This window comes from Loxodonta africana, unplaced genomic scaffold (genome assembly GCF_030014295.1).
Source record: "Loxodonta africana isolate mLoxAfr1 unplaced genomic scaffold, mLoxAfr1.hap2 scaffold_173, whole genome shotgun sequence".
Lineage (NCBI taxonomy): Eukaryota > Metazoa > Chordata > Mammalia > Proboscidea > Elephantidae > Loxodonta > Loxodonta africana.
In genome coordinates, this window is record NW_026974921.1 from 453,796 (window position 1) to 475,761 (window position 21,966).

At 45.9% G+C, this 21,966-nt stretch overlaps 1 long non-coding RNA gene across 1 annotated transcript; it reads right to left on the reverse strand.

Annotated features, from left to right (window-relative positions):
- Positions 1–7,379: 7,379 nt before the first annotated feature.
- On the reverse strand, positions 7,380–17,280 carry LOC135229236 (uncharacterized). Its single transcript, XR_010320020.1, has 3 exons — positions 17,162–17,280; positions 16,806–17,044; positions 7,380–10,098 (listed from the first exon to the last, which is right to left on the reverse strand). It is a non-coding gene; the product is annotated as an uncharacterized LOC135229236 (long non-coding RNA).
- Positions 17,281–21,966: the final 4,686 nt, after the last annotated feature.

The window sequence follows — 21,966 nt, forward strand, 5'->3', positions numbered from 1 at the left end:
CCTTCTCCCCCCCAGGCACTTCACAGCTTGGAGTGCCTGACAGAGTGTCTAGAGACGAAAGAGCAAAGGGGGAAGGCCTCTGGCTGTACTGGTTGCCCAAGGGCAGAGAAGATCTGGTAGTCTATCTGGAAGGACTAGGGAGTAGTGATTGATTGGGGAGCTACATCACGGGTGAACCCTGGCCGGGTGAAGCTTGTTGACACGGGGCAGCCTCTCCGGAGACTACTAATTCCGCTGATAACATTGTATTCAAATACCCGGCTGAGTGCCATGGGCAGAAAACATTGACACATACCTGCCAGAGGCCTATCCTGGGTCTGAAGAGTCCACCCTGGTCTCCAGCGACTCATCATCTCAGCACACACTTTGCCGGCACACATGGAATCCGCCTCTCTCCAGGAATGCTTCTCCTGCTAGGAAACACAGGATGGCACTCAGCCAAAGGAGAACACAGGCAAAGTCAAATGAAGCCCGCATTTTCAAGATTTTGCTTCTGCTGGGCCACAGCCCCCGGTGGCACACTGCATGCGCGTCACTTCTCCAAAGACAAGGCCGAAATCCGGGCGTCCAGGGCCCCAGCAGTCCAGAGTCTGCGGATGGCGGCATACTCTGCAGATGGTGCCACCTATTTGCCAAGCACAGGACGGAGGCCTGTGCCCTAGACTGGCTCCGCTAGGGCTCCACGACCTCAGCTATTTTCCGAGACCTTTGACCCGTGCCCTCGTGAGTGTGTGATCTCTAGTTACACTTCTCCTCCGACCACTCTCAATCCGCCACCTGCGGATACCTGAGCGTGGAAATCTACATCTATCACTAGCTGCAGTGTCACAGGTCACTAGGTGTTTAGGCTCAGGCTGACCTTGGCTGTCTTCTGCCCGGGCAAGGAGCGAAATCCTTCAAAGGAAATGAGGACACGTGGTCACTGGCCGACATCCTTTCTTTCATCCACACGGCGGTCCAGATGAGGGTAAAGAGGCCACGTAGGCCAGGTGAAGGCTGAGTGCGGGGCCTAAGGCTTCTTCCCCAATCACCATGGAGACAGCCACCGGAAGGCTGGCCGGAACTTCTGACGGGGACGGGTCACAAACACTGAGCCAATAGGAGAAGTCCAGCCTAACCGGCCAGTTCTGCAGAGCCCTCCATGGTACCCATGGACACACAACAGGCCCTTGTGTCTTTGGCCACAAAATCGAGGGCACCAGGGAATAACTTCACAGTAGCCAATCCCTGATGCGGACACGTTCGACACACTGGGACAGCAGGCAGGTACCTCTTTACCACTTACGCTAGGATGTCAGTAGGCAAGGTGCCCTTCCTCAGCATCTATGGCCCCTCTCTGGATGTGTTCATTCAGAGGAATCTCTTCCTTCTACCCCTGAGACACATCACAAGTATGAGGGGCCTGACAGAGAGCCTGGAGATGAAACGGGGGAGGCTTCTGGCTGGACCGCTTCCCCGTGGGTAGACAATAGCAGGTAGTCTCTCTGGAAGGTCTTAGCTTCTGTTGATTGACATGGGCAATACAGTAGGGGCGGTCCCTGGCCAGGTGGAGCTTGTGGGCAGATGCAACCTCTCCGGCGACGAATAATCCCGCTGCTGCTTTGTTTGCTGAAAACCTCCCCCCGCCAACTCGGATGGGCAGAGAACATTCACCCACACCTGCCAGGGGCCTTTCCTGGGACTAAAGATCCCAACCTGGTCTCAACGTCGTCACCCTCTCAGCACACACCTTTCCTGCACACATAATCCTGCCTTTCTCCGTCAGTGCCTTATCCTACTCGGAAACAAAGCATGCCGCTCAGATAGGCCGATGCCGGGGAAATCGAGGAGACACTGCCATTTTCCAAATTTTTGCTGTCTACATGTCCCCGCCCCCGGTGCAAGGCTGCGTATGTGGCCGGGCTCCGAAGGCAAGGCCGAAATCCTGGCAGCCTGGGCCCCGGCAGTCCAATGGTTTATGGACGTGGGGACACGGATGACCTGTTTGCCACATACAGGAGAAATCCTTGGGCCCTTCACTGGCTCGCCATTCAGCTCCACGACGTCCACTCCTGGCCCTGGCCTTCGGCCGGTGCCCCATTCAACGTGTGCTCAGGAGCCATGTTTCTCCACCCATCGCTATCATTCTGCCACCAGGGGATATGTGAGTGTGGGAGTCACCATTTGTCACTGGCAGCAGCGTCACAACTCACTAGACTTCCAGGGACCCGCAGACCTAGGCTGCCTTCTGCCTCAGGCAAGGTCCCGAATCCTTTATCCCAGATGCTGACACCTGGCCACTGGCCGACATTCATTTTGATCAACACAGAGGTCTGAGTGAGGGTCAGCAGGCCGGGTAGGTGAAGTGAAGGCCAGGTGAGCGGGACTAAGGCTTCTTTGCCATCACCATGGAGACAGTCTCCCCACCGGAAGAGTAGGCGCAGCTTATGATGGGCCTGGTGACAAGACTCAGCCAATGGCAGAGATCCAGCCCGCCAGGCAGATGACACAGGGCCCTCCATTGTGACCCAGGACACCTAGTGGCCACAGGATTTGAGCACACCCTGGGAAAGGCTACGCAGGCACAAGGGAGCCCCTGGTGCGGACTGCTTCAGGGCATTGGCACAGCAGGCCAGGGTCCAATTTTCCCACTTTCCTCAGGATATCAGTACGCAAGACATCCCCACTCAGCATCTCCTGCCTCTCTCTCTGTCTCTCTCTCTCTCTGTATGTGTTCATTCTCTGAAATCTCTTCCTTCTCCCCCCCAGGCGCTTCACAGCTTGGAGTGCCTGACAGAGTGTCTAGAGACGAAAGAGCAAAGGGGGAAGGCCTCTGGCTGTACTGGTTGCCCAAGGGCAGAGAAGATCTGGTAGTCTATCTGGAAGGACTAGGGAGTAGTGATTGATTGGGGAGCTACATCACGGGTGAACCCTGGCCGGGTGAAGCTTGTTGACACGGGGCAGCCTCTCCGGAGACTACTAATTCCGCTGATAACATTGTATTCAAATACCCGGCTGAGTGCCATGGGCAGAAAACATTGGCACATACCTGCCAGAGGCCTATCCTGGGTCTGAAGAGTCCACCCTGGTCTCCAGCGACTCATCATCTCAGCACACACTTTGCCGGCACACATGGAATCCGCCTCTCTCCAGGAATGCTTCTCCTGCTAGGAAACACAGGATGGCACTCAGCCAAAGGAGAACACAGGCAAAGTCAAATGAAGCCCGCATTTTCAAGATTTTGCTTCTGCTGGGCCACAGCCCCCGGTGGCACACTGCATGCGCGTCACTTCTCCAAAGACAAGGCCGAAATCCGGGCGTCCAGGGCCCCAGCAGTCCAGAGTCTGCGGATGGCGGCATACTCTGCAGATGGTGCCACCTATTTGCCAAGCACAGGACGGAGGCCTGTGCCCTAGACTGGCTCCGCTAGGGCTCCACGACCTCAGCTATTTTCCGAGACCTTTGACCCGTGCCCTCGTGAGTGTGTGATCTCTAGTTACACTTCTCCTCCGACCACTCTCAATCCGCCACCTGCGGATACCTGAGCGTGGAAATCTACATCTATCACTAGCTGCAGTGTCACAGGTCACTAGGTGTTTAGGCTCAGGCTGACCTTGGCTGTCTTCTGCCCGGGCAAGGAGCGAAATCCTTCAAAGGAAATGAGGACACGTGGTCACTGGCCGACATCCTTTCTTTCATCCACACGGCGGTCCAGATGAGGGTAAAGAGGCCACGTAGGCCAGGTGAAGGCTGAGTGCGGGGCCTAAGGCTTCTTCCCCAATCACCATGGAGACAGCCACCGGAAGGCTGGCCGGAACTTCTGACGGGGACGGGTCACAAACACTGAGCCAATAGGAGAAGTCCAGCCTAACCGGCCAGTTCTGCAGAGCCCTCCATGGTACCCATGGACACACAACAGGCCCTTGTGTCTTTGGCCACAAAATCGAGGGCACCAGGGAATAACTTCACAGTAGCCAATCCCTGATGCGGACACGTTCGACACACTGGGACAGCAGGCAGGTACCTCTTTACCACTTACGCTAGGATGTCAGTAGGCAAGGTGCCCTTCCTCAGCATCTATGGCCCCTCTCTGGATGTGTTCATTCAGAGGAATCTCTTCCTTCTACCCCTGAGACGCATCACAAGTATGAGGGGCCTGACAGAGAGCCTGGAGATGAAACGGCGGAGGCTTCTGGCTGGACCGCTTCCCCGTGGGTAGACAATAGCAGGTAGTCTCTCTGGAAGGTCTTAGCTTCTGTTGATTGACATGGGCAATACAGTAGGGGCGGTCCCTGGCCAGGTGGAGCTTGTGGGCAGATGCAACCTCTCCGGCGACGAATAATCCCGCTGCTGCTTTGTTTGCTGAAAACCTCCCCCCGCCAACTCGGATGGGCAGAGAACATTCACCCACACCTGCCAGGGGCCTTTCCTGGGACTAAAGATCCCAACCTGGTCTCAACGTCGTCACCCTCTCAGCACACACCTTTCCTGCACACATAATCCTGCCTTTCTCCGTCAGTGCCTTATCCTACTAGGAAACAAAGCATGCCGCTCAAATAGGCCGATGCCGGGGAAATCGAGGAGACACTGCCATTTTCCAAATTTTTGCTGTCTACATGTCCCCGCCCCCGGTGCAAGGCTGCGTATGTGGCCGGGCTCCGAAGGCAAGGCCGAAATCCTGGCAGCCTGGGCCCCGGCAGTCCAATGGTTTATGGACGTGGGGACACGGATGACCTGTTTGCCACATACAGGAGAAATCCTTGGGCCCTTCACTGGCTCGCCATTCAGCTCCACAACGTCCACTCCTGGCCCTGGCCTTTGGCCGGTGCCCCATTCAACGTGTGCTCAGGAGCCATGTTTCTCCACCCATCGCTATCATTCTGCCACCAGGGGATATGTGAGTGTGGAAGTCACCATTTGTCACTGGCAGCAGCGTCACAACTCACTAGACTTCCAGGGACCCGCAGACCTAGGCTGCCTTCTGCCTCAGGCAAGGTCCCGAATCCTTTATCCCAGATGCTGACACCTGGCCACTGGCCGACATTCATTTTGATCAACACAGAGGTCTGAGTGAGGGTCAGCAGGCCGGGTAGGTGAAGTGAAGGCCAGGTGGGCGGGACTAAGGCTTCTTTGCCATCACCATGGAGACAGTCTCCCCACCGGAAGAGTAAAAAAAATTATGATGGGCCTGGTGACAAGACTCAGCCAGTGGCAGAGATCCAGCCCGCCAGGCAGATGACACAGGGCCCTCCATTGTGACCCAGGACACCTAGTGGCCACAGGATTTGAGCACACCCTGGGAAAGGCTACGCAGGCACAAGGGAGCCCCTGGTGCGGACTGCTTCAGGGCATTGGCACAGCAGGCCAGGGTCCAATTTTCCCACTTTCCTCAGGATATCAGTACGCAAGACATCCCCACTCAGCATCTCCTGCCTCTCTCTCTGTCTCTCTCTCTCTGTATGTGTTCATTCTCTGAAATCTCTTCCTTCTCCCCCCCAGGCACTTCACAGCTTGGAGTGCCTGACAGAGTGTCTAGAGACGAAAGAGCAAAGGGGGAAGGCCTCTGGCTGTACTGGTTGCCCAAGGGCAGAGAAGATCTGGTAGTCTATCTGGAAGGACTAGGGAGTAGTGATTGATTGGGGAGCTACATCACGGGTGAACCCTGGCCGGGTGAAGCTTGTTGACACGGGGCAGCCTCTCCGGAGACTACTAATTCCGCTGATAACATTGTATTCAAATACCCGGCTGAGTGCCATGGGCAGAAAACATTGACACATACCTGCCAGAGGCCTATCCTGGGTCTGAAGAGTCCACCCTGGTCTCCAGCGACTCATCATCTCAGCACACACTTTGCCGGCACACATGGAATCCGCCTCTCTCCAGGAATGCTTCTCCTGCTAGGAAACACAGGATGGCACTCAGCCAAAGGAGAACACAGGCAAAGTCAAATGAAGCCCGCATTTTCAAGATTTTGCTTCTGCTGGGCCACAGCCCCCGGTGGCACACTGCATGCGCGTCACTTCTCCAAAGACAAGGCCGAAATCCGGGCGTCCAGGGCCCCAGCAGTCCAGAGTCTGCGGATGGCGGCATACTCTGCAGATGGTGCCACCTATTTGCCAAGCACAGGACGGAGGCCTGTGCCCTAGACTGGCTCCGCTAGGGCTCCACGACCTCAGCTATTTTCCGAGACCTTTGACCCGTGCCCTCGTGAGTGTGTGATCTCTAGTTACACTTCTCCTCCGACCACTCTCAATCCGCCACCTGCGGATACCTGAGCGTGGAAATCTACATCTGTCACTAGCTGCAGTGTCACAGGTCACTAGGTGTTTAGGCTCAGGCTGACCTTGGCTGTCTTCTGCCCGGGCAAGGAGCGAAATCCTTCAAAGGAAATGAGGACACGTGGTCACTGGCCGACATCCTTTAACCAACACTGAGTCCCTGGTCAGCATCCTGGTGTCCTGGCAAGAAGAGCCAGGCACCTCCAGGAGCATCTGGAGGAGGAGACAAGGGCTGAAGAGAGTGCCACACCTACTGGTGCTGCTACACATGTGGGAGACCGGGCTGCAGAGGGTGCAGGCATGGCCTGAAGGTCAAAGGAGAAGCATCTGAAGACGTGCTAGGCCTCTTAGGCTGAGAGAAGGAGGATGTCTGGACTGAAAATATGCACCCTTCAGGGAAGAATTTCATTCAGGCTTCTTAAACCCACCTCTCCTGGAAGATCCATCCTTTTAGCCTTGTGCCCCTTCCACGCTCCCTCTATTACATGGAGAGATCCAGCCCTAGAGCACCAAGGTGGAAGAAGGCCCAGGATAGCTGTCCGAAGACATGGGGTCCACTCAAAAGCTCCCCCTGCCAAGGAGAGAAGAGGACAAGACTCATCTGCAGATGAGGTCTCAGGGCCCTGAGAACGAACATAATGTTTGTAAGGAAAGAGAAAAGGGATTTCAGTGGGACATGGAAGTCTGAGAAAGAGCCTCTGGACAGATAGCTCTAAGGGAGGTGTGATTGTGAAGGTGGGCTGGTCACTGAGTTCTTTGTAGTACAAGGTACCAGACAGAAGCCAGACTCTGGGGGGAACCTGCCTGCCAGTGAGCAGTGGGCATAAAACCCTAAACCAATGAGAATCGAATCCCTTCCCAGCAGCTTCTGCACAGATCAGTGATGTTTGCTTGGTCTTTGTCTTCTCTGTGGTCTAACCTGATCTGTTCTGAGATCAGAGAGTTGGAATGGAAAAGCCTGACTGAGATGAAACGAGCAAAGAGAAGACAAGGCCTCCTAAATCTGGTGAAGACAGAACACAGATAATCAAAGGTGAGGATGGGAAGAAACAGATTGAGTTCCAAGTCCAATCCACAGTATCCCAGGGCCTGGGAATCCCTGAAAGTGCCAGAGGTGTGTACTCCCTGGGAGATGTGACCCCAAGTGTCAGAGGAAGCCCTGTGGAGCAAGGAAGGGAGGGCAGGGCCTCTAGGATGGGCACTTCCATACAGGCTGCCCATGTGAATTTCTCAGAGTGACCGTGACAGATCCTGAGAGGGACAGTTTGAGGCAAAGGAAAGTAAGTTTTCTGAAGAAGGCTGAATTCCGCCTTCTCCTGACAATGAAACAGAAATCCCGTCCTGCTCAGAGGTACTGAGTAGGAGGGATTGTGAATTCCCATCCTGCACAGAGGTTGGCTGGGAAGTTCAACTGTCTAAAGACAATGTGGCCAAAGTCTTCTTTATCTTTCAAAGATATATCTTTAACTTCTTGCAAATTCAATCCTGGATAAAAGCCTAGAATATACAAGCGTGGGTTTTTCAGGAGAGCAACAAGGGGAGAAGGTGATAGTGGCATATCAGAGAAGGAGAACAATAGTCTAATGGTCCCCGTGTTACTTAATGAATCACACATGGTGTCCAGCATTCTTCCTTATCTGTAGACATGTAAATGCAGTAGATGTTTGAGCAATAACTGAATTAATCCTCACAGAATTCTTTTTGGCCATTTCCAGGCATAGAGACCAGAAGAAGTCATTAGTTACAAGAGCAAGCAATAATTCGCTGGTCTGAATTTTGTTCAATTTCTGTGTTTGCCCTTCACAGATGGATAAAAGTCTCTGAATCTGGCATTGAAGACAGTGTTTTCTCTATTGTTATGGATTGAATAGTGTCCCCCAAAATATGTGTCAACCTGGCCAGACCCTGATTCCCAGTATTGTGTGGTTGTCCTGCATTTTGTGATCTGATGTGATTACTTATGTGTTGTAAATTCCAACCTCTGTGATGTTAATGAGGCAGGATTAGAGGCAGTTAGGTTAATGAGGGAGGACACAATCTACAGGATTAGGGTGAGTCTTGAGTCAGTCTCTTTTGACATACAAAGAGAAAAGTGAGCAGAAATGAGAGGGACCTCATACCACCAAGGAAGAAGTGCCTGGAGTGGAGCACGTCTTTTTGACCCAGTGTCCACACGCTGAGAATTTCCTAGGCCAGGGGAAGATAGATGACAAGGGCCTTCCCCCAGAGCCACAAACAGAGAAAGCTTTCTCCTAGAGCTGGTGCCCTGACTTCAAACTTCTTGCTTCTTAAACTGTGAGAGAATAAGCTTCTGTTTGTTAAAGCCATCCACTTGTGGTATCTCTGCTATAGCCACACTAGATAACTAAAAAACACATATATAAAATAGTCAAAACAGAAAAAAAGTTTCAAATACACACACATACACGTATGATGTTATTAACTTTAAAAGGTTTTACATTCTTATAACACATTTAACAATAGAGATTTGTATACAGAAGTTATAATAAGAGCCATCCCCACATAAGTATATTGTACCAGCTCCCCTGAAGTGTCCAGTGTCCAAAGATACACATGTACCCTTTTACACACTGCTTTTTGCCGGGACACACGTAAGGACATTCATTTGTTTGTTTTTATGGAAATTAGGTCACACTCTACCCATGTTTTTCTCTGAATCACTCTTCACTTGACAATTTTTCATGGTTCCTCTAAATCAGCAGACATGGAAGAAGCACTCTTTTTGGTTCTTCTCATTTTTAACTCCCACCACTCTTCTGTCAGTTTGTTGTAGTGTGGTGGCTTGCATGTTGCTGTGATGTTAGAAGCTATGCCACCGGTATTTCAAATACCACCAGGTTCACCCATGGTAGACAGCTTTGAGTGGAGCTCTGGATTTAGACAGACTAGGAAAAAGGACCTAGTGATCTATTTCTAAAAAAAACTGGCCAGTGAAATCTTACAAATAGCACTGGAACACTGTCTGATTGAATGACAGAGGATAACCCCTTAGGTTGGAAGGCACTCAAAATACGAGTGGGGAAGAGCTACCTCCTCAAAGTAGATCCCACTTTAATGACATTTCCTGATGGGGCATAACTCATAATGAGAAGAAACTGATGCAAATATCCTTTAATAATCAGAATGTGGAATGAAGGAAGTATGAATCTAGGGAAATTGGAAGTCATCAAAAATGAAATGGAATGCATAAAGGTCAGTAATCCAAGGCATTAGTGAGCTGAAATAGCTTGGTTTTGGACATTTTAAACTAGACAATGATATGTTCTACTATGCCAGGATTGAGATACTAAAGAGAACGGCATCATATTCATCGATAAAAAGAACATATCAAGATCTTTTCTGAAGTACAACACTACAAGCAATAGGATAATATCCACAGGCCTACCAGGACGACCAGTTAATAAGACTATTATTCAAATTTACACACAAATCATGAATGTGAAAGATGAACAAGTTGAAGGTTTTTACCAAGTTATACAGTTTGAAACTGATCAAACGTGATGCATTGATCAATCATTTAGAATGCGAAGTTGAAAACAAAGCAGACAAATCAGCAGTTGGAAAATAAGGTATTGATGATAGAAATGACAATGAAGCTTACATGATAGAATTTGGCAAGACCAGTGACTTATTCATTGCACATACCTTTCATCAGGAACATAAACGGTGACTATACTTATGAACCATTCCAGGCAGAATAGACAGGAATCAAATTTGTGGAAGGTGATGATGGAGAAGGTCAATATCATGAGTCAGAATCAGGCCAGGGGCTGACTGCAGAACAGACGATCAGTTGCTCATATTCACGTTCAAGTTGAAGCTGAAGAAAATTAAAACAAGTCCATGAGTCAAAGTATGCCCTTGAGTATATCAAACCTGAATTTAGAGACCATCTCAAGAATAGATTTGATGCACTGCACACTAATGATCGAAGACCAGATTAGTTGTGGGATGATAGCAAGGACATCATATATGAAAAAAACAAAAAGTCATTAGAAAGACAGGAAAGAAAGCAAACACCAAAGAGGATGTCACAAGAGACTCTGAATCTTGCTCTTGAATGTACAGTAGCTAAAGAGAATGGAAGGAAAAATAAAGTAAAAGAGCTCAATAGAATACCTGAAAGGGAAGCTGGAGAAGACAAAGTATGATAATATAATGTGAACAGATCTGGAGTTAGAAAACCAAAAGGGAAGAAAACACCTGGCATTTCTCAAGCTGAAAGAACTGAAGGAAATATTCAAGCCTCTAGGTGCAATACTGAACGATTCTATGGGCAAAATATCGAACAACACAGGAAACATCAAAAGAAGACGGAAGGAATACACAGACTCAATACACCAAAAAGAATTGGTCAACGTTCAACCATATCAGGAGGTAGCATAGGATCAAGAGCTGATGGTACTGAAGGAAGAACTCCAAGCTGCACTGAAGGCATTGGCAAAAAACACGGCTCCAGGAATTGATGGTGTACCAAATGAGATGTTTCAACACACGGACGCAGTGCTGAAGGCGCTCACTTGTCTATTCCAATATATTTGGAAGACAGCTACCTGACCAAATGACTGAAAGAGATCTATATGTGTGCCCATTCAAAGAGAGGTGGTCCAACGCGATACGGAAATTATCAAGCAATGTCATTAACATCAGACGCAAGAAAAATTTTGCTGAATATAATTTAAAAACAGTTGCAGCAGTGCACAGACAGGGAACTACCAAAAATTCAAGCTAGATTCAGAGGAAGACATGGAACATGGGATATTATTTCTGATGTCTGATGGATCTTGGCTGAAAGTAGAGAATATCAGTAAGATGTTTACCTATTTCTGTTTCCTATACAAGCACACTCAACTGTGCGGCTCATGACAAATTATGGATAGCTTAGCAAAGAATGGGAATCCCAGAACACTTAACTGTATTCATGCGGAATATGTACATAGACCAAGAGGCAGTCATTTGAGTAGGGCAAGGGGATACCGTGTGGTTTAAAATCAGAAAGTTATGTGTCATGGTGGTATCCTTTCACCATACTTACTCAATCTGTATGCTGAGCAAATAATCTGAGAAGCTGGTTTGTAAGAAGAACATGGCATTAGTTTTGGAGAAAGATTCACTAACAACCTATGATATGCAGCTGATACGACCTTGCTTGCTGAAAGTAAAGAGGACTTGAAGCAGTTACTGATGAACAGCAACCACTACAGCCTTCAGTATGGATTACACCTCAACATAAAGAAAACAAAAATTCTCACAACTGGACCAGTAAGCAACACCATGATAAAAAGAGAAAATACTGAAGTCATCAAGCATTTCATTTAACTTGAATCCATAATCAATGCCCACAGAAGCAGCAGTCAAGAATTCAAACAATGTATTGCATTGGGCAAATCTATTGCAAAAGACCTCCTTAAAGTGTTGAGAAAGAAAGATGTCACTTTGAGGACTAAGGTGTGCCTGAGCAAAGCCATGATATTTTCTATCACCTCACATGCTTGAGCAAGTTAGACAATGAATACGGAAAACTAAAGAACTGATTCATTTAAAATATGGTGTTGGCAAAGAATACTGAATATACCATGGACTGCCAGAAGAATAAACAAATCCATCTTGGAAGAAGTACACCAAGAATGCACCTTAGAAGCAAGGATGGCGAGACTTCGTCTCACGTGCCTTGGACATATTTTCAGGAGGGACCTGTCCCAGGAGAGGCTCATCATGCTTGGAGAAGCTGAGGGTCAGAAAAAAAGAGGAAGGTGCTCAACAACATGAACTGACACAATGCCTGCAAGAATGGGCTCAAACATAGCAATGATTGTGAGGATGGTTCAGGATCAGGCGGTGTTTCATTCTGTTTTACACAGGATCGATGGCATCTAACAGCCACAACTAACATATGTATGCGTATATATATGTATGTGTGTGTGTGTGTGTGTGTATGTATATATATATATATACCCATTGCCGTCGAGTCGGTTCCAACTCATAGTGACCCTACAGGACAGAGTAGAACTGCCCCACAGAGTTCCCAAGGAGCGCCTGGTGGATTCGAACTGCTAACCTTTTGGTTAGCAGCTATAGCTATTAACCATTATGCGACTAGGGTTTCCATACACACACACACACAGAAACACACATATATATACACACACACTCATATATATGTGTGTGTGTGTATATATATATATATGTTCTCTTCACTAGTTTTGCACCTCTAGAGATCCCAGGCTAAGACATTTGGTACCTACACTGGTTCTAGAGGAACCAAATCTTAAGGTTGAGTTTTCTGAATTGATTCTCAAGTCTGGCTAATCTTAAAGGCACTGATAACTGTCTCCAGGAGTAAACAGGCTATTGTTAATCCATGGTGGAGGTGACAATAGAAATACGCAAAATACTACTACCACTGGATCAAATATTTGTGAGAGACAAGGCTCTGTCTGATTATATATTTGATACTTTTCTATAATTTTGTCAGCATAAGAATAATAAGGAAGCTGCTTGTTTGGTCCTGCTTTTGCTAGCCACACTGGTGAATGAAAGAAATGGACTCAAAGCTCAAGCACCACATACAAGATCTGAAAGCTGCCACTTGTGCCCAGAAAGAAAACCATATTTCTTATAGTAACAAGGCTAATGCTGCCAAAAATAAACTCAGATTCTTATCATTAGAGTGACTGAATTAAAGCGCCAGTTGAATATCCAACCTCAAATGGTGTCTGAAGTTAGAGTGAGGGCATTGATTGGGAAGAAATGGGATCCTGAAACTTGGGATGAGGACATATGGGCAGACAGTCAGAAAGCGGGGGACAATGAACCTCCAATTTCTGTTGAATCGCTCTTCCTAACAGAACCAGATCTTTTACTACCATCTGAAGAGATTCTCTAATTTTGCCTGCTAAGGCACCCTTCCCAGTAAAACAATTATCCCTTCCACCTCCATCTGATGAGATTACCCCAGCTGTGCCTGAAGTGTCTTGTTTGAGTTGTCTCCTGGGGTGGTGTCTGGGGCATTGCCTGGGGCATCACCTTAGGCAGATGCCTTATAAGACACGGCTGAACATCCCACTGCCACTGCCCATTTTTGCTTCTAGACCTATACCTAGACTTCAGTCCCAACAAGCCCCAAAAGGTGAACTATAAAGTGTGACCCAGGAGAAGGTATGCTAAACTCCAAAAGAACTGCTTGATTTTTCTAATATATACATACAGAAACCTGGTGAATATGTGTGGGAATGGCTATTCCGGGTGTGGGATAATGGTGCAAGCAACATAAAGGTGGATTAGTCTGAGTTTATTGATATAGGCCCAGGAAGCATGGATTCTTCATTCAGTGTTTCAGCTTGAGAGGTTAGAAAAGGATCTCATAGTTTATTTGGTTGGTTTACTGAAGCATGGATTAAGTGGTGGCCTAAAATAAATCAAGTGGAAATGCAGATCTGCCATTGTATAATGTAGGAGAAGGTAACCAAAGGCTGAGGGAAATTGGCAGGTTAGAATGGATTTATTAGGCTGGACCCACAGACCCACACACGGAGTGCCCAGGGGGCTTTCTTTTTACCATAGCGGTGAGGTACAAATTTGGGAAGCAAGCCCCAGCTTTACTGAAGACTTCTGTGGTTGCTATTTTATGTAAGTAAGAGTCCACAGTGAGAACTGCCCTAACTGAATTAAGACACCTAACTACAATGCAGTTGACTGGAGCCCATGGTGGTAGCAGCCAAGTGGTGGCACTCAATCAACAAAGACAAGGTGGGTGTGGTTACCATAACAGACAGTAGAGTCAAAGCAGTAATCAGAATAGTCTGCTCGCATGGATTTATGGCATTGGCTACTTAGTCATAGTGTCCCTGGGAGTGAAAGAACTGGGAAATGTACATCTCCTGGTACCTAGTGTCTTAGACATCTAGTGCTCCTGTAACAGAAATACCACAAACGGATGACTTTAACAAAAAAAATTATTCCCTCACAGTCCAGGAGGCTCTATAAGTCCAAATTCAGGGTGCCAATTCCAGGGGAAGGCTTTTTTTCTCTGTCACTCTTAGGGGAAGGTCTTTGTCACCAATCTTCCCCTGGACAAGAAGGTTCTCAGCACAGGGATCCTAGGTCCAAAGGATGCACTGCTCCTGACACTTCTTTCTTGGTGGTACTGAGGTCCCCCTGTCTCTCTGCTCTTTTCTCTTTTATATCTCAAAAGAGATTGACTTAAAACACAACTTAATCTTGTAGATTGAGCCCTGCCTCCTTAACATAACTGCTTCAAATCCTCGCTCATTAACATCATAGAGGTAGGATTTACAATACATTGGAAAATCACACCAGCTGACAAAATGGTGGATAATCGCACAATAGTGGGAAGCATAGCCTAGTCAAGCTGATATATACATTTTGGGAAGACAGAATTTAATCCGTAACACCTAGTATGCAGCTATCGACCTGTTAATGCCTTTTTCTCCATACCTGTTTGGAAGTATCACCAGAAACAGTGTGCCTTCTCTCTGACCTAAGTATATAAGGACCAAATAATATAGAGGAATCTCTGTTACATTTTCTCCATCTTACCGTTATTTGGCCTCATAGGCAGACCCAGTCACTTAATTGCACGGCAGAATGAAGAGATTAAAGCCCCTACATTCTTGCCAGTGGACCAGGAAGGTAGCTGCTCAGACATCAGAGAGCCTCAGAGAGACAGAGAACAGGCGGCTCAAAAGAGGGATACCATAAAGTTGTTTTTCATACTCCCCCACCTCCCATAGTTGCATATGCTTTGCTCTGACCCTAAGAAGTAGATCAATCCTTTGAGAACTGCATTATGGGTTAGAACACCAACAAGGTCCCAGACTGAGTGACACTCCCATAGATTACATCCAAATATCACCGCAAAGTCTTCAAAATCTGAACCGACATCTGAGCCACAGCATACAGAAGGTGGGAAAGAACCTGCAGCCTGAACATAACTGGGTCAAGTGATTCCTAAAACAAACAACATCAACATTTTCTGTAAGTCTTGGAATCATAGACAAAAACTTTAAAAAGCTACTTTAACCACGCTCAAAGAAATAACAGGCACACCTTAGAAAAATAGAAAAATACATAGAAACCATTCACAAATGAAAATTTTAGACAGGAAAAATAGAAAAATAGAGATAAATAATTCACTTGATCAGCTCTACAGCGGAATGCTGTTGACAGACAAAAGGATCAATGAGATGAAAATAGTTCAACTGAAAATATCCAATCTGAAAAAAAAATGAACAGAGCCTCAAAAAAATCCAAAAATATCTAACATTTATTTATTGGAATTCCATAAGGTGTAGAGAAAATATGTGGTGTAGAAAAAAGTATCTGAAGAAATACTGGCTCAACACTTTCCCAATTTGTTGAAAGACATAAACTTACAGATTCAAGAAGCTCTGCAAACTCCAACAAGTTAAACTCACATAATTTTACGCCCAAATGCCTCACTGTCAATTGTGGAATAACAAGGACCAAGAAAGTATCTTCAAAGAAGCTAGAGAGAAAACAACTCATTTCACACAGGAAAAACAATTGGAATGACTCCGTATTCATCATCAGAAGCCATGGAGGCCAAAAGGCTGTGAAAACAACATTTTTTCAACACTAAAAGAAAAGAAACATTAACCCAGTGTTCTATAGGCTGTTATTTCCTTCATGAGTAAAGGAAAAATATTGACATTCTCAGGTGAAGGACGCTTAAGAGAATTCATCGCCACCAGACTTGTTCTAAATGAAACACTAAAGGAAGTTCTTCAGGTGGTAGACTTGGAATTTCAGGAATTATGGAAAGCAACAAAGTCGAAAGTACCTTCTGAAGTTCGCCCTTCAGCCAAAGATTAGACAGGTCTATAAAACAAACAGTAACACACGTGAAGAAAGTGTTTCTTAGTTCAATCGTGTGTATGAGACCAAAAGTGCAAAACCTGCCCAAAAGCACAGAAAAGAGGGCAGGATGGAACAGGAATCATGGCAGATGGAAACGGGGAACTGGAGCATAGAAGAGAATACTGACACATCATGAATATTGCCACCAATGTCACAAAACAATTGTGTATAAATGGCTGAACAAGAAAGTAATTTGCTCTGTAAAGTTTCAAGTAAAACACAATAAAAAATTTTTAAAAAGTGGTAGGTATCTGGGTAAACATATTATGCCAACCCTGCTGTCACTGCACAACACGGCGCAGGACTCCCCTCTTTGGAAAGACTTTCTAGCCTATTGGAAACACTTTGGAATATACTCTTGGTGGCAAATTAGTATTAGAGAATGGGATTAATTTTGAAAATATGAGATGTCTGTACTCATGTCTGGTGAATAAACTGGATAATAACATTTTCAGAGCGAAATGAGATGTTCTAACAGAAAAATAGGCCTGAATTCCCACGTGGGCCATGAGCCTACTACTCTGAAGGCCTTTCCCAGAGAGGCATTTCAGGCACTTCTAGAGCAGCAGGAGCACTGGGGAATGCATGTATCAACCTCCCCCAGGGCCTTCTCTGAGGGGTAAGTACCTGCTTTAGTACTGAGTTTAGTGGTTCATAAATAGTCATTCTGCATAAGGTCTTCGGGTTCAAGTCTGTAATCCAGCTGGGATTTCTGTGTGTGTTGCATCTCTGCATCAAAAGAACATACTTCTAGAAGCAGAATGCCAGGAGAGAGGCGGTTGGGCAGTTGGGGGCGGAGGGTGCTGCGCAGACAGGGGTGCCCAAGGGAGGCACAATATAGTCATTCTGCAGGAGGTCTAGTCATTCTGCATAAGAATTAGAATGCTTCTGTCAATGCATAATAGTTTACATGCAGGACATAAACAAAGTGACTGAAGGACAAAGTCGAATAGTAAACCAAGCCACTCCCTGTCAGTCCTTACCTGAGAGGGTCTTCACAAGGACTTCCGGGGATGGAGAAGGACACAGTAAACGCTGATTTATTTTACCTCTTCCTTCCTCAAGAAACAGGAACTGGTGTTAAGATGTCAGATGTCAAGCCCCAAACTCCTTTTCTGGTCTGTATTTAAGCTGTATAATAAAACTGGGAATCAGGCAATCAGCCGTGAGCAGACAGACCCAGGAGTATTCCCAGTGCCCCACATCTTTGAGCTCCAGTGAGATTCTGTTCTTAGTTATTACGTTAGCAGAGGAGCTGAAAGACTGAAATTCTGTGTTTTAAGGCAACTTGGGCTTCAAACAGTCACTTATTGCTAAAGTCGTATTTCTCTATGTTAGTTTATGATCCTTAACTCAAATCCGGAGTTTGGAGCTCATTTTGATAACTCCTCATTAGTCTGCATAGACTAGAGTCTGCTCACAGTCAGTGATGAGAATGGAGGAAACAAAGTCCCTAGCCCAGAGTAGGGACTGCTCCCCATATTTGGGGCAATGCCCCTGGGAAGCATTGGCGAGGTGCACTTTGGCCTCTGTGGCTTTGCCTTCTGCTCCTGGAATTGCACCCTGGGGGCCTCCATATGCAGACCCAGAGTCCCTGGGTGACCACAACTCCCGCCCTTCTGGGTCATCCTCCGGACACACATTGTGATATGCTTCCTGCCCTCCTTTCCAGCATAAGCTCTGCGATCACAAGTGGCAGAACCAGTTCTCAGGTCCAGACCCTAGACCTTGCCCTCCTTGGCCTTAGGCTTCCCCTAGTCCTGGTGGAACTTGCAAGCACCCGGCTGGGCGGGCTTGGGCCTGTCTCAAAAGGCTCATGGCGCACGCAGGTTCCACCTCCTTGGAGTCTGCGGGCTTGCGGTGGGCAGCCCGGCATCTCGTGCCTCCCTCGGGCGCCCTCTCTGAGCAGCAGCTCCCCTCCCCCTACCCCGCCAACCACCCAACAGTCTCACTGCCTGCTTTCTACTTCTAGAAGCACGTTCTTTTGATGCACACATGCAGCACAAACAGAAGCCCAGCTGGATTACAGACTTGAACCTGAAACGCACAACTTTAAAACTACTAGATTGGGGGAGGGGGTGTATTGGCAGTGAAAAAAGGAAAAAAAAAAATAAGAAAAAGAACAATTACAAAAAAAGTATTAGAAGACTGTATCCTCACAATATGGACTCAAGAAGGCTGCGGATACACAACTGCGTAGATAGCATACTGTTGTCTCTTTCTTTGCAAATAAGTCTTAAATGAGGGAATTTGGTACCGGGAAGAGTTGCAGAGCCTGACTTTGGGGAAATCTGGGATTGATGAATTGGCTTGCATGAGGCTACAAGCCCTGATAATCAATATTTAAAGATGAGATTCGAGCACCCTAGAACATGCATCAGAATTTTTTCTAAGTAAATTAGCACCAGAAGATGCCTTTAACCACTAAATAAAGTGGGTCAGTAGTTCAACATCTCCCTACAAAGAAAACGGCAGACCTAGATCGTTTCCAGTCAGGTTCCAGCAAACATGCAAGAAACAGTCATTTTAATCTTGTACGTAGTCAACAGAGATTAGAAAATCATGAGATATTCCCCTAACTTGATCCTTAAGGCTAGTTTAAAATTGATAACAAACTAGAGAAGGATAGTAGAAGAAGAGTTAGAGGACAAGCACACTCAGTAACTGAGATGCAAAACCCTACGTAAGACGCCAAGCAAAGGAAATCCAGCAAAGTATAAACCACGTAACATGCCATGATCAAGGCGGTTGATTGTAGGCATACAAATTTGAGTGAACATTAAAGATTTAGTAATTTCATTCACCACATGCATAGGTGAAAGAAGAGAAGACATATCCTCACCTCAAGAGATGGGGGCAAAGCAGGTTGATAAAATCCAATCACACGGAGAGATAAGGGCTAGGAGCAAACATGGAACAGAAAAGGAGTTCCCGAACGTGGAAAACTACAACTAGCATGATAGTTCATGGTGACGTGTGGGACATTCTCTTTAAAATTAATAAACAATAAAATAAGGGTGCTTCTATCATTACTTTTATTAAACATTTAACACTGGAAGTGTAAGCTAGTACAAAAAAACAAAAAGTATAAATGCTATTCATAGATTATAAGACTGTCTCCATTGAAAACTGTAGAAAATACTGGAATTAATAATAATCATAAATATAAAATAAATTGAAATTTCAATGCATCACCATCGAGCTGACTCTGTCATAACTCTTAGGTGAAAGCAAAGGACACTGATAGGGAAAGAGCAGGTTCGGGTGGGCTAGACCAAGGAGGGAAGAAAATTATTCTGCACTGGGCTGAACTTATAAGCACGGTTATGTGTGTTAGTTACCTAGTCCCTCCATAACAAAAAATATCACAACTAGATGGCTTTAAAGAACAGAAATTTACTTTCTCACGGTTTAGCAGGTAGTCGTTCGAATTCAGGGCATGGCTGTAGTGGGAGGTCCTTCCTTGTCTACCTCAGCTTCTAGTAGATGCCAGCAATCATTTGTGTTCCTGGCCTTCTAGAAGCATCTGTCTTCTTTGTCTGTCTTCCTTTTCACCTGTTTGTGTCTGTGTGTGTTCTGCTCCTTTTATAACTAAGAAGAGTTAGGCTTAGGACCCACCCTACATTGGTATGACCTCATTCACATAATAAAAGCAGGCCCCCTCTTTCCTAACAAGGTCAGATTTACAGGTACCGGGGTTAGGATTTCCACATACATTTTGGAGGGACACAATTCAATCCCTAACAGTCGACTTACCAGATACTCTGGATTGAGAGTACTCGCATGAACAGCTGAGAGTGGTTCCAATTCTTTGCTACATTCGTTGGCTGAAACTTGTCTCAATGGTCATCCATAGGAATGCTGGAGCAATTTATTGTGTAGGACCTAGCCAACCATTCCTAATCACGTCCATTGTGTGGAAAAACACACAATCCCATCACTGAAGCCTTGAGAAATTCATCGATAAGAATGGAATGGTGGTTGGAACCAAGAATTGTTTCATAGCCTAGATAACATGGTGTGGGTGTTAGATATTCACATGGAGATGTCAGGTAATAAAACTTCACCCCACATGGGGATGTCAAGAATAATACCAACAGCTAATGTTCATTGAGTACCTACACTGGTGCCAGGCACTCCTGTGCTTTCCCTTTCATGTTTGCTTTTCATGATGGCCATATGAGGAATGTATCATTATAATGCATAAAGAGGTCAATACAGAGAGTTAGGCTGACATTTCAATATATGAGTCTGGACCCAGGAGGAGTTTGAATGGATGGAGGTATAAACCTCACGTCCTTAGCTACAAATAGACAGCAGTAAACTCACTGAGGCATCCTACAGGGAGGGTGTCAATAGAGAGAGGAGCAGGCACCAAGCCCAAGGGTACTCTGGTATCTAGAAGCCTGCCAGGTGAACAGCAGCCAACAAGCCTCTCTGAAGTCCAGTGTGGTTCCTGGAGGGTTGTCTGTCCTTGCTCTCAGCTGCATTTCCCCAGTGCTCCTCCCACCTGCACTGGGTTGTCCCCTTCATGACGACAGGGACAGTGTGTACCTTTCACCACTGTATCTGCATAACATAGACTATTTCTGGCCCATGGAATATACTGACTGAATGAAAAATAAACAAATGATAAGGACGTAAAATGCTTCGTAGTTGATACCTTGGGATACATTAAGGGGCTTCATGAGTAAGAGGGAGAAAAACTGATCAGGGCTGCTTCTGAGACCATCTCTTAGGCGTAAAGAGTGTTAAACAATAATTAAACAAAGAGATTTAATGGCAGAGATGTATGTTAAAAAGATGTAAGTATACATTGAAGATTACTAGAAACATGCACATTTATTATTGCAACTATAGTTCAAATTGTTAAAAAACATATACTACATGCACACAGAATATTATAAAGTAATTTAATGCCCTCATTAAAAAAAAACAAAAAAAATTTATCATGAGAAAAGACTAATGATGAATGAAAATATCAGGATATAATATCTGTGTTAATGTACATAAATGTGTGTGCTAATACACACATAAAACCAGTTGCCACTGAGTCAGTTCTGATTCATGATGACGCCAGTGTGCCAGAGTAGAACTGTACTCCATAGGGGTTTCAGTGGCTGGGTTTTCGGAAGTAGGCTGCCAGACCTCTCTTTCACAGCAATTCTGGGTGGACCTGAACTCCAACTTTCTGTCAGCAGCTCAAGATATTAACCATTTGCATCAACCAGAGACTCTAATACGCATACATGCCAATGTAAGTAAGATAACAGACATATCGGAACGTTAATAATTTATTCTATGCATTACGTATGTTTTCTTGTTATTTATTGCATATTTTCCCATTGCTTCCAAGTTTTTGAGGAATAGAATGTACTTCTGGAAAAATTCATGAGAGATTTTTAAGTAATGAAATAATTAACAGAAACAGAATGAGTAAATCTGTGGCAAGGCAGCCCATGAACCCAAGATTACAGTAACACTGGTATGAAAAGGAGAATTGTGGAGTCCTGAAGCTCAGTGGTCCCATGCATGCATCAGGAAAGAGGGAAGAGCAAATAAACGAGGAGAAAATACAGTGAGCCAGAGGAGTGGGAGCCCTCTGTTGTGGGCACAGTTTTCTCATGAAACTTTAGATGGACACAATGGGTGGGATTATCCACTTCCATCACACAAACATTTTTATTACCCTTGATTTTAACGGAACTATGTTATAAAAACAAATGATAAAATAAAGTATAATAAAAGAATAAATCTCATAGTGGACTACTATCATTTTCCCCAGCCA